At 42.7% G+C, this 13,751-nt stretch overlaps 1 protein-coding gene across 1 annotated transcript in view; it reads right to left on the bottom strand.

Moving 5' to 3' along the window:
* The window catches only part of LOC140733618 (ammonium transporter Rh type B-like), a 126,677-nt gene extending 122,070 nt beyond the window's left edge, over window positions 1-4,607 (bottom strand). Inside the window, exon 1 of the mRNA XM_073057196.1 lies at window positions 4,404-4,607. The gene's annotated coding sequence lies outside the window, so the exon portion shown is untranslated. The remainder of the gene's footprint in view (window positions 1-4,403) is intronic.
* Between the last annotated feature and the right edge of the window lie 9,144 nt (window positions 4,608-13,751).

Here is a 13,751-nt window from a genome sequence, read left to right as displayed (position 1 = left end):
TCAGGCTGCTGTTTATGGATTACACACTCAGCTTCTGTGCCTCCCTCTGCAACTGAATCCTTCATTTGGAGTCCACTGTCAATATAGATGAACTGTAGCACCTTGTCTTCATTGCCAAACACCACAGGTGCACCACCTCAGGGATGTGTGTTTAGTCCATTAGTCTGCCCTCTCGATGCTCATGGCTGTGTGGCTAACCACAGCTCAAAAGCAATTTATAATTTGCAAGAGACAGCATTGTTGTCAGTAAAATCTCAGATGGCGACAAGGAGGTGTATAGGTGTGAACTAGATTGGCTGGTTGGGTGGTGTCGTAACAACAACCTCACACTCAATGTCAGCAATACCAGGAAGCGATTGTGGACTTCAGGAAAGGGAATTTGAGGGAACACGCACCCAGTCTTCAACGAGGGGTCAGCAGTGGAAAGGGTGATTCATAAACAGCTTCTTGTCCTCTCCCATCAACATTTCCTCGTTATTCCTTTCTTTGCACTATTTATTTTGTAAATAATAGTAATTGTTGTTTTTGTGCTTAAAGCAACAAATTTCACATCACATATAAAACAGTGATAATAAACCTGATTCTGATTCCGACTCCATCTATACTTCCCACAACCTCAGGAAAGCAGCTAACATAATCAGTACCCCTCCCACCCTGGTCATTCTCTCTTCTGCCCACTCCCATTGGGCAGAAGACACAAAAGCCTGAGGGTGCAAACCACCAGACTCAAGGACAGCTTCTATCCAACAGCGTCAGACTCTTGAATGGACCTCTCATATGCTAAAAGACAAACTTTTAGATCTCCCACTTTACCTCATCAGAGCCCTTAGACTTCAGTTGTCTGCACTCTCTCTGTAACTGTGTGGTGAACTACATATACCTGTCTGGACTACTCCTGTGGCTCCTCCCACAGACCCCTGCTGACTGCTCCTGTGGCTCCTCCCACAGACCCCTGCTGACTACTCCTGTGGCTCCTCCCACAGACCCCTGTATAAAGGCGATTGAGGCCTGAGCCCGGCGTCGTTCTCCAGGATGTAGTGTTGTTCATTCTTCCAGTCAATAAAAGCCGATATCTCGCTTCTTACGTCCCAGAGTGAGTTATTGATGGTGCATCAAACTGCAACACAATATTCTACACTTTCTTATTTTTCACTAGCTTGATGTAATCATGCATGGCACAATCTATGTGGATGATGCACACAATAAACACTTTTCATTCTATCTTGGTACATGTGACCACAATAAACCAATACCAATATGATCATCACTCCCGATGAAGGGTTTCGGCCTGAAACGTTGTCACTACCTCCTCCCATAGATGCTGTCTGGCCTGCTGAGTTCTGCCAGCATTTTGTGTTTTTTACCAATATGATCATGGCGGATTTCCCCCAGGCCTTGTCTCCTTTTCAGTGTCAGTTGCTCATAGTCCTCAGTTTCCTGATCTTTCAAAAATGTATCTATCCCTTCTTTAGATAGCTCCAAATGATCTAGGATACAGAGGATTTCAGAGATTCACAACCCTCTTCAAGAAGTCCATTTCCACCCCGTTTAAATTACTATCCCTTTATCACAGTAACTATGTCCCTGTTCAAAATTCTACTGTCAGTGGACACAAAGTGCTGAGAGCAGTTTAAATGGAGTTTTAAAATTCCTGACTGCATAGCAAGCTGGACTGTGCATTTGCCTGGGTGGGAGGGAGGGAGCCACTGGGCTTGTTTCGCTGCTGTTGCTTGGTATGTTCAGCTGTTCTGCCAAGCACTATGGGCACACTATGTTGCTGCCAGGATGAGTGGCGACACTCACAGGTTGCGCCTAGTGCATCCTTGGGTGACACGTTTCACCGTAGTTTCAATGTACATGTAATAACTAAATCTAGATACAATTCTATATATGTAAAATAATGTTGATAATGGTGTTGTGACCGTGAATGAAGTCACGAGAGAGACAAGGAAGCTGGTGGATATAGAAGTCTTTATTCAGCCAAACAATCAGGCACCACACTGGAGACACTCTTGGAAGGAGAGGTCTACTACTACCACGTCGACTCAGGCCTAGGGGGCTGGTATCGGGCACGATGACGGACTCTCCACTCCTCCCTCGCCCTCATCAGTGTGTTCAGTTCGTCTACATTAGCCACGCTGCTATCTTCTAGGAGCGTGTTGACCATAGTCTTGAGAGGACGCCTAGGGTTCATCCTCCCATGCTTGGGCTCCCATGTGATGACTAGGCTGGCAGGTAGCTCAGGGTGGCATAGACAGTGCCCTGCTAGTTGCAGTCTTCTCGCCTTGATTTTAGAACTGAGCATCGGTAGGTCGTTATAGAGCTCAACTTTCATCATGTGTTGTTGCCAACTCACATCAAGAGCCATCCGGTCGAAGAGGTCTCCTGACCCAATGTTATATGACATGCTTATATGCTAAAGGTCAAAGGTAACAGTTGGAGAAATCTGCACTTACACTCTGCTTCCTTTGAATTACATATAATTTTCAAACACCTCCATTTTCACACCAGCACCCCAGACACCCAAAATGAATGTTATTCACCATTGACTCTGGGTTGCATTCATGCATATGCAGACATCTCAGGTCGATGAGGCATTTCTTGGTTTGCAATCAGCTCCAGTCTGTAGCTCCAAGGACACCATTGTTCTGAGCAGTGTTTTCAACTCCACGTTCAGGTCTGAAGGCTGGCTGCTGTTGAATTTAATCTTTGCTATATACCATAACTTATGAATGCGCCCTAACAAAGGGCGCTTGTTACTACTAATTACCATATATCTTTAGTTTATCCAAGCAACATTTGAATTATAATACCACAGAGGGAGATCACCATCTGCAAGTTCAGAAGACAAGAAATGAAACTAAAATGAAGGCTGCAAGATCAGGAGGTGCCCATTGCATTATATGTGTCTCACCCTCTTGGCTTCTACCAATGGGAAAGAGATTGGAAGGGCAGGACAAGAGTTGTGGGTTGTATAAATAAGTGTCTGCATTTTCTGAATCGAAACACCAAGATATACCACTAACTTGCTCAAGTGGAGCAAGACTGTAGCCAGAATTTCAGAAACTGCAAGTCATTGTTTGTGTGTACAAGCAGCCAACCTGTTGTGAGTGGCTTACGACGTGCTTCCTTTCACTGTTTTCCCTAATTCTAAGTAGTTTTTGTGATTAACTTCTTACCACAGAATTAAATATAGATTTATTTGCTGATTATATTCTTTATTTCCAAGCTTTCTTCCTCCTATACTCTCTATACAGATTTAATAAAGGAACAATTTGAAGATTAATTTATTTTATTAGGAGCCAAGCTTTGAAATAGTTTGAGACAAGTAATGGGAGCAGTGAATCAGGGTGATAGATGTTATGAGGGAGTGACAGATGCAGAACTGGGAATAGTTAGAGTTAAAAGCAGAAAATATTGGAAATACTCAGTGTGTCCAGCAGCATCTGTGCAGAGAGAAAAAGAGTTGACTTTTCAGGTTTAAGGGCTTTTACCAGAGTGAGCAAGCATTAGAAAGCAAAGATATAGTACATTGCAGAGCTGTGGAAGGGAGAAATGAGAGAACAAAGCAATTGAGTGACACAGTTGAGAATGGGAAGTGAAAACCTATTATCTGCAGCTGATCTGCCTGAAGACTCTGCAAATAAGTGAAGGCACTGAAGAGAGGGAAAAAGTATACCGGAGTTATGAGATAGAAAACTACTGATAATTTTATATAAAGGAAATGCTCGAAATACACAGCAAGTTAGACTACATTGATGTATTACAGTTTGCTGGCCTTCCATTAGAACTGGCCACGTACTGTACATAATGAGATACTACCTTGAACTTATGTCAGGGTTTGTTGGAACAATGTAAGAGACCAAAGTCTGAGAAATCACTGAAGAACAGGATATGGAATATTATGACGCAGCTTGTCGTTCATTGATCCTGTTTACAAATTTGCCCAGTATGCCTGCAGGATAATGAATCTTGGGCTTGTATGTGGTGACACGTATATACTCTGATAATGAATTTTTACTTTGAGCTTCGAACTTTTGAACTTGGGAAAACCTAAATGACAAGCTTTTGGAAAATTCGGTGGACTGAACAGAGCTGTTCTGCAAAGTACTCACCCAATCTGTATTTGGTTTCTCCAATGTTGTGATGTCCACATTCTGAACACTGAATATATTTCATTATATGGTCTTCCAGCCCTTTAAGCCCTGCCACCCAGCAAACCCACAACCCTGATTAACCCTAGCCTAACCATGGAACAATTTACAATTTACAGTTTAAAGAAATATGAGGTCATGCACTTAAATAGGAGTCATACGGGATACTCAAAGACTCAAACACAGGATTACCTTACTTTTCTTTCACAGTACTGAGACGTTTATCATACCAAAAGCTTAGAGACTCACGTGTGTGTTCATAAGTATTGTTGCAATACAACGTGTTGAAGCATTTCAAGAAAGTAAAAGCGGGTAACAACACTCTTCTTTTGCTCCTTCCCTATCAGTCTGACCCTGGTAGCCACCATACTGTCATCCGAATCTCAGATTTCCCATACTGTCTATGTCACATTCCTTTGGATTTCACTGTGATTCAAACTGCTACATAAAATGGTTGGATTTTGCTGAATGTGTTGGTCTTCAAATGCTGGGAATGACGATCAATCAGACCCTTCAGGGAAGAACTCAGCTTTTCATTTCAAATAACATTCTCACTCTGCTGAAGGACTTTCCAATCCATATTTGCATTCTAATCAGTGCCTGCAGATTGCCAATCCTGTAGCTAGTGGTTATTTACATATTTAAAATACAGTAAATTGGCAAACTTAGCCATATCACTATGTATCCTCCTTTCTTGAAGCAGCAGCCAGCTCCTGATACATTAGCAAACATTCTATTGAGGCATATGAATGTTACACTGTAATACCACCTGCTGGCGACACTCATCTACTGCTAGGGTATCTTGGACAGAATGCAAACTAAAATTTTAGTTTGTTGTATGGCCCGTGCAGAAGCAGAATGTATGCAAAACTTTAGATACTATTTCGATGCACTTATTTCAATTCATAATTTTCTTTCCTGTTGTATCTAATGTGTTAGGTCTATTTTGTGGTAGCTTCTTTTGTTCTTTTGCCTTGAATTCTTCAGACAAGAGTTGTGGACCACTGTCACTGTCATCATGGCAACTTCAGGTCATTTGCTGTGTGCATCCACTCCAATTAAGCTTTGTAGTATGGCATCCAAGTCTTGTATGTGCTCATGTTGATTTTTCCCAGTAATGAGTAGGTCATCCAAAAAGCATTGCACCTCTGTCAACCTGCTCAGGATCTGGTCCATTACTCACTGAAAAAGTGCGAGAGCTGACCTGCTGCCAAATGGAACCTGAACATTCCTTTGTGAGTCACTACGGTCAACAGTCCCTGTGACTCTGGCTCCACATGCATCTGCAAGCACACTTGACACAAGTCAGTCTTGCTAGATGTCTGTCCTTTTAGCTAATCCTGCAAGAAAGGTTATCAATGAGAGGAAAGGGGTGTTATTCAACTGTAGGAACCGGATTAATGGTTACCTTGAAGTCTTCTCAAAAGCTTGAAGATTTGTCAAGACCTTGGGTCATCAGTAGAACATTCTGAGGGCTCTGAGTTTTGGGCTTTTTTTGTATTCTCTGCATTTTATTTATTATAATTATCGGTAATGTTGCACTTTGGGATTTGAAGTGTTATTGTTAGGTTTTAGTTTACATTTAAGTTGCAATTGTCCTTGGATACTTCTAATTAATTCTCTGAGACTTGGCAGGTGTCAAAAGTCCTTGGACTTTTGTCTCTTATTAGATTGGTTACTTGTAAACTTGTCAGGAGGCTGAGGTTTTATCAGCTGGGCACTGATTTTTTCGATCCTTGGAGTGTATGTAAAGGGGTAGTGCTAACCCCTCGGTGTCTCGGTCATCCTAATCCTTGCCTAGTGAAGTTCTGGCTGAGTTATTCCGAATTATCCAAGTCCCTGTAAGTTCTACTGATTTGTTCTGTCTCTTTTGTTAATAAAACTCCTAGTTTTGATTAAGCCTTCCAAGTCTCTGTGTGATCCTGCGCTTGGGTACAGCGAAGTAGGAGGAATTACAGAAGCTGAGCAGTGGCCAATTGGAGATCCAAAGCGTGAGAAGACATAGCTCACTGAGATTCACCAACTGAGTACATAAGGCATCGACTTGTGGCAGTTTGGTCTTTTGAGTAGCAGCCAATCGGTGATCGGCATTGATTGGGAAGAGCAAATTAAAATAAGACTGCAGTAAGTGGAGCAGCCATTCTTGGAGTGGATAATGTTAGAATGGGAATTTTGAGGCTTTAGCTTTTCGAAGCTTCTGCGAGGGAAGGCTTGAGAGAGAGAATGTTTAAGGCTATAGGTAGGTTCCTTTTTCTTACAGTTTATTTATTGTTTTTTCCTATTTACATTTGCTTAGTTAAAAGACTAAGGCTGCCAGGCAGGATAGTTGAATGCTCCTCTTGCAGGATGCGGGAAGACAGGGAGACCTCCAGTGTCCCTGACGACTACACCCGCGAGACGTGCAACCAGCTGCAGCTTCCAACGCTCCACTTTAAAGAGTTGGAGCTGGAACTGGATGAGCTTTGGATCATTCCAGGGGCTGATTGATAGGACATATAGAGAGGTAGTTACACCCAAGACGCAGGACCTGAGAAACTGGGTGACAGCCTGGAAGGGAAAAGTGCTTTAACAACCAGTGCGGAGTGCCCTTGTGGCCTTCCCCCTCAACAACAGGTATACCACTTTGGATACTGCTTGAGTGAGGATAATCTATCAGTGGAAACTCACAACAGTCAGATCTCTGGCACTGAGTCTGGCTCCGTGACTCAGAAGGGAAGGAGGGGGGGGGGGGGGAGAGAAGAGGCACACTGTGGTGATAGGGGATTCATTAGTTATGAGAACAGTAAGGAGGCTCTGTGAATGAGAATGAGATCCCCAGATGCTATGTTGTCTCCTGGGTGCCAGGGTCCAGGATATCTTGGATAGAGTCCTCAGCATTCTTAAATGAGAGGGTGAACAGCCAGAGGTTGTCATCCACGTAGGTACCAATGACATAGGTAGGAAAAGATGTGATGCACCATCAATAACTCACGCCGAGACTTAGGAAGTGAGATATCGGCTTTTATTGACTGAAGGACAACACTACATCCTGGGGAAAATGAGGGAGAGCAGCAGGCCACAGTCGCCTTTATACAGGGGTCTGTGGGAGGAGCCACAGGGGTAGTCAGCAGGGTCTTGGGAGGAGCCACAGGAGCAGTCAGACAGGTATATCTAGTTCACCACAAGATGCGGTTCTGCAAAGTGAATTCAGGGAGTTTGGTGCTAAGTTAAAGGGCACGATCTCTGGGATTGTGATCTTAGGATTGCTACCTGTCCCACGTGTTAGTGAGGCCAGAAGATTATACAGTTTAACATGTGGCTAAGGAGTTGGTGTGGAAGGGAAGATGTCATATTTTTGGATCATTGGGCTCTCTTCCAGGGAAGATAGGATCTGTACAGAGGAGATGGTTTGCACCTGAACTGGAGGTGTCTAATATCCAAGTGGGAAAGTTTGCTAGGGCTGCACAGGAAGTGGGGGGTGGTGGTTGGAACTAAAGTTGAAGGAGATTGGAACCTATGTGTCAGAACAGATAGTGGGGATCAGGAAATAAATGTTAAGACCTCAGACAAAGTCAGGAATCTAAAGGTTGAGTCTGGTATGACTGATGCCCTAAGCTGCGCATATTTCAATGCAAGAGGTATTGTAGGAAAAGCGGGTGAGCTCAGGGCAAGGATCAATACCTGGCATTACGACATTGTAGCCAATAGTGAGACTTGGTTGCAGGAGGTGCTGAACTGGCAGCTAAGCATTCCAGGGTTCCGTTGTTTTAGATGCAGCAGAGCAGGAGGGATTAACGGAAGAGGGGTGGCATAACTAGTCAGGGAAAATGTCACGGTAGTAATCTGTCAGTCCAGACTGGAGAACTCGTCTAGTGAGATGTTATGGGTGGAAACCCCATAAACCACAAACCCCAGATTGCCCCTGTGGTGCCCCAGCCCAGAATGTCCTCAACCTGGCCCAATCATGCCCTCTCAGCAAAGTCTGAGACGGCTTTGCCACAGTAGATGCAGCCACAAGCTGGACGAGTGGCTTGACAAAAGCCAATTAGAAATGTGAAGAGAGAAAAGGCTGCCATACAAGACAACAACATGGGTGAAAATGAGAAATAAGAAAGGCACGACCACAATAATGGGGCTATATTACTGAGCACCCAATGGTCTGCAGGATTTAGAGCAGTGATTTCCAAAGGGGGGGCGTTATGGGAAATAGAAGCTGATGGGGGTTGGTGTTCAAAACTCCTGGTGGGGTAAGTAGGTGGCATCCTAACTTGAGGCACGAGACCTGACCAACCAACAGTAGAGCAGGAACTTCCAAAAAAAAGCATGGGCCAGTAGGAAGAGCTGTAGGTCTGCAGGTGGTAAGCACTCATCATCACAATGCATCTGAAACTCAGCAATCAAGTCCGACCTTACCAATCTACCAGACATTATTGTGGATGCATAAATTAGATGCCCATCAGTTCCCCTTGACTCACAGCATGGAACGAGTTCATGCAATTTAACAGTTGGTAAGTCAAGTACACCCTCTCAACTTTCTCTACAGATCTATGAGAAACGGATTATGCAACAATACGGCGCTGGCGGAAGCAAGCGGTGAGGAAAAGGTAATCAGTGAACCTGCCGACCCCAAGGATCGCTCTTGAGGTGTTCAAAGTGATCTTGGCTTCATATGTGCAGTTAAGAGCCATCTTTGAAGATTATGAGACCACTGGCGGCGCCAGATACTTTTTTCTTGCTGGTGCTACAGTGGGGCTGAATTATTCAGTGATGGTGCTGAGGGATGGTAATATGTATTTGCGAGGCCAGATGCTTGGCATTCAAAAGTCAGTTTCAAGCATTATATGTCTACTATAAATGCCTCTGTTGATTCACAAGCAACAGCAATTGATAGATCTAATATAGAAGTGAACTGTGACAGTGTCAACAGCATCGGAAACAGCCAGGGCTACACAGAGCATAAACCAACAGATCATCCGACCCACAGCGCACAACACGAATCACGCACCAATCCCGCAATCAGCGTCAAATGCATGCTTTTCAACTGAAAAACACAACACTAATCCACAATGTCCACTGCTATTCGCATTACATAGAGAATACCAAAAGATACACCGTTATTAAAGTCAAATAAGGCAAACAACAGATGCAAAGCTTTACCAGGAGTTGGACAAATCGTACTCTGGCCATGCAATACCTCAATTAATTTGGCTACTGAATTTAAAATAAAAATGAACAGAATCACCACTTGAAAGTCTAAGCAAAACCAATAGGTTTAATAGCAGTGAATGTAATATCTTATGATTTGCAGGAAGCACAAGGACTATGGGGTATCCACCACAAAATAATAATTATGATCAGCATTAGTCCAGGCCCAAATTTTTAAAAAATCATTTACTCACAATTTTCTTGGACAATTTTTGCATGTCCTTTATCAAGCATATTTCCCAATCTTGAACCGTCTTGTTTTCTCAATCTGAATTCGGCCCATGCCTCCATAACTGCACTTACATGGTGGGTTTTGACAGCTTTCCGCCAATTGCGGTAACCGGTGACAGTGAAGGTAGACTCACAATTGAACCCATGTCCTACACACAGGAAATGCCTGCGTGCGAAGCAGAACTTAGTATCTTTTGTGATCGAATATTCGAGCCAGGAGTACAGGTCAAACCAGCCACAAATAGACAAGGTACTTTTTCAATGCTGGCTGATGGGGTCCTTCCTCAGGCTGCTGGCTAATATCGCTAACAGTATTCCCACTAGCACTAAGAGCAGCTTCATCCACGTTCTCTTCCGAACCCCGCTCCATTTCTTGTTCCTCTACTTCGCCCTCACACTCCTTCGATGAACTGCTGTCGTCCTCATCCCCACTTACTTCTTTCTGCATGTCATTTTCAATTAAGACAGGCTCAGGCTGAGACACCACTGATTCCTCTGGATGAGGTCGTTTTCTCACTAAAAATCGATCCATTTTTCATGCCGGCCAAAATAATGCACGTGCCAGGCCCGCGCTAGCTTGTAAAAGCACAATGTGAGTGTGTGGCATCCGTTAGTCTCGCGAATCCGTGGATCTGCGCCTGGATCCTGCACAATGTATGTATACTATCAATCTCTCACGTGAGTGATATCACCACCTTAAGTGACCTTAGATCAGCTTAACTGATCTGAGTGAGGACAACAACGGCAAGACAATGACAATGAACGAATAAGCAGAAGTGTAGAGTGGATCTGACCTTAGACCTGCACAGAGTTTATAACTTTATTGTTGCGTGGGTGCTATGGTAATTGGAGGCTAGATCAACTGGAGAAACAAGCTATATTCAAAACTATACAGAGAAGGCAGCTGCAATTTGTATGTCAAATTTCAGTTAATTTCTTGGTGGTGCTATTGTAATTTCTGCTGGTGCTATAGCGCCAGCAAGCACCACCTCAGCACTGCCACTGTATGAGACCTTACGTGCTAACTGGAATAGTCAATTGCGCTAACTGGAATAGTATAAAGGCAATTGTAAATTTTGGTGCAATTTTTTTTGCTGGCGGTTTGATGTTTATCTTTAGAAGCTTTTTGTATGACACATGGCTCCGGGATTGAACACCTAATGGGTCTCTTTTTTTCCTCACCCTTTTCTTCCTTTAGTAGGGTTTTTTTTCTTTTCTTCTCTTTTTTTTGTATCACCATATTTTTCAATCCTTAATATTGTTTATCTTTCTCTTTTGAGACATTGTAAGTGTTACTTAATTCGATGTACTCTTGTATTTTGGATAATAATAATAGTAAAAAGATTTGAAAAGAATAGTATAAAGGTAGCTTGCCGAACTCCAGCTCTATTCCGACTAACATTCAGATTCTAATCTGAATCCTGGTGAAAGTAATTTTCACTGTTATGATCATCTTCATCTTCACCTTGCTGTTCCTTTGTGTGCCACCACCATCATTCCATCTGTGTCAACTCATTGCCATCATCAACATCGGATGGGCGTTCCCAGTTTGTGTTCATTTTTGATTTTAATTTAGCCCCATTAGTGATGGATAAATACGTACAGCGTGATCTCTATGAGTCTGGAGGTGGCGAAGCTTTGAATTCTAATCCTACTAAGAAACAGAAACTACAGAATGTGTATCGATACAATGTTACATTCCTGGAGTTTGGTTTTATTCCATTCCCATCAGAACAGCGACACCCCATGTGTCTAATACTGTACCGTCCAATGAAGCCATGAAACCATCAGGATTGCAGGAACACTTCTGTAAAAGACACCGTGAAAAGGCTACTTATGGTATTACTCAATTCCAGAAGTTGAAAGAAGCATCTGAAAAGAGTTGCACAATCGAGACATTTGCCAAGAAAGCTAAAAATGACCTTGATAATTATCTCATTACTTCTCTTAACAGCAAAGTGTGGAAAATCTCATACAATTGGTGAAAGATTAATAATGCCTGCTGTATCAGAAGTGCTCACCTCTGTTCTCAAAATTTTAAAACCAATTCCACTGAAAAATAACTCTGTAGCTCGTCATCTTGACGAAATGAGTGAAGACACTGAGTATCAACTATGCACAGAAATACCAAAAACAAAATTTGAGATACAACTGGATGAGTCAACTGTGTGAGACAATGAGGCATTGCTAATGGTATGTGTATGGCTTATCAAAAATTTTGAAGAGTTGCTCTTTTGTAAAAAGTTAAAACAAATGTCAACAGAGAATCATTCTATGATGAGCTCAAATGTATATTGAGGATAAAAGTATTCTGATTCGGAACATGATTTCTTGTGCAACAGATGGAACATCGTATATGTCAGGCAGCCATGCTGGTTTAATGGCATTTATGAAAAAAGAAATTCCAAGTCTGTTTGCAATCCATTGTGTAATTCATCATCAACATCTCACAGCCAAAAACCCCTGCCAGTGACTTTTTCAAACATGACTCTTGTAATATCTGCTATTAATAAAATTAAAGTTTTTCCATTAAATAGCAGAACATTTTGCCAGTTATGCCAAGATAATGATGAAGAGTTTGAATGTTTGCATTGAAGTACATTGGTTGTCAAAAGCTGCTGCTTAAAACGTTTCTTGGATGTTTTTGACACTCTGGTTGAATTTTTGCTCAAAATAGACGAGAACTTGGGAAACAAGATTGAACTTTTACGTGGAGATGTGGCATACCTAGCCGACAGAATGAACATTCTGAATATAAAACTGCAGGGTGAAAATTTCAATTTAATCCAGGCAAAAAGTGCAATGTCCACCTTCATTGAAAAATTGGAAATATATAAGCAAAACATTGGGAGAAGAATGTTCTCACAGTTTCCCTGCACTCTCTTTCACAGATGGTGATTTGCAAGTCTGTAAGATCATAAGACCATAAGATATAGGATATAGGAGCAGAATTAGGCCATTTGGCCCATTGTGTCTGCTCCACCATTTCATCATGGCTTATGCAATTTTCCTCTCAGCCCCAACCTCTTGCCTTCTCCCCATATACCTTCATGCCTTGACCAGTCAAGAATCTATCAGCTTCTGCCTTAAATATACATAAAGACTTGGCCTCCCCAGCTGCCCATGGCAAAGAATTCCACAGATTCACCACTCTCTGGCTAAAGGAATTCCTCCTCATCTCCATTCTAAAAGGAAGCCTCTCTATTCTGAGGCTGCGTCCTCTGGTCTTAAATTCCCCACTATAGGAAACATCCTTTCCACATCCACTCTGTCAAGGCCTTTCACCATTTGACAGGTTTAATGCAGTCACCTCCTCACTCTTCTGAATTCTACAGACACTCTATGTTAAGAGCAAAATGACTGCAAGGGTTAACATCGGTCCTCTGGAAGGCCGGAACGGTATTCCATGTGTGGAGCCAAAACAGATGGGGGAGATCTTAAGTAAATCTTTTGCATCTGTATTTACTTAAGAGACAGACACCGAGTCTATAGAAGTGAGGCAAAGTAGCATTGACGTCATGGATCCTATACAGATTGCAGAGGAGGTGGTTTCTGCTATCTTGAGGCAAATGAGGGTGAATAAATGCCCAAAGCCTGACAAGGTGTTCCCTCAGACCTTGTGGGAGGCAAGTGCACAAATTGCTGGGGCCCTAGTCGAAATACTTAAATCATCCTGAGTGACAGATGATGTGCCAGAAGATTGGAGGATAGCTAATGTTGTTCCACTGTTTAAGAGCAACTCTAAAACTAAACCAGGAAATTTTAGGGCAGTGAGCCTGAGGGCCCAGATATATATGCTTGAATAGACATGGACTGAATAGGAATAGTCAGCATGGGGTCATGCGTGGTAGCTCATATCTAACCAATCTTAGAGAATTTTTAAGGAAGTTACCAGGAAAGAAGATGAAGACAAGGCAGTGGCTGTTGTTGACACGGACTTTAGCAAGGCATTTGACAAGTTTCCACATGGGAGGTTGGTCAAGAGGTCAGTTGTTCGGCATTCAAGATGAGGTAGTAAATTGGATTGGACATCGGCTTTGTGGGAGAACCAGAGAATGGTAGTAGATGGTTGCCTTGCTGATAGGAGGCCTGTGCCGCAGGGACTGGTGATGGGTTCGCTGCTGTTTGTCATTTATATGAATGATCTGGATGATAATGTGGTTAAAATTGTGTCAATTTTGG

This window comes from Hemitrygon akajei, chromosome 9 (genome assembly GCF_048418815.1).
Source record: "Hemitrygon akajei chromosome 9, sHemAka1.3, whole genome shotgun sequence".
In the NCBI taxonomy this organism is placed as follows: domain Eukaryota; kingdom Metazoa; phylum Chordata; class Chondrichthyes; order Myliobatiformes; family Dasyatidae; genus Hemitrygon; species Hemitrygon akajei.
The sequence above is the reverse complement of the archived record's forward strand: the minus strand, read 5'-3'. Positions and strand labels throughout refer to the sequence as shown.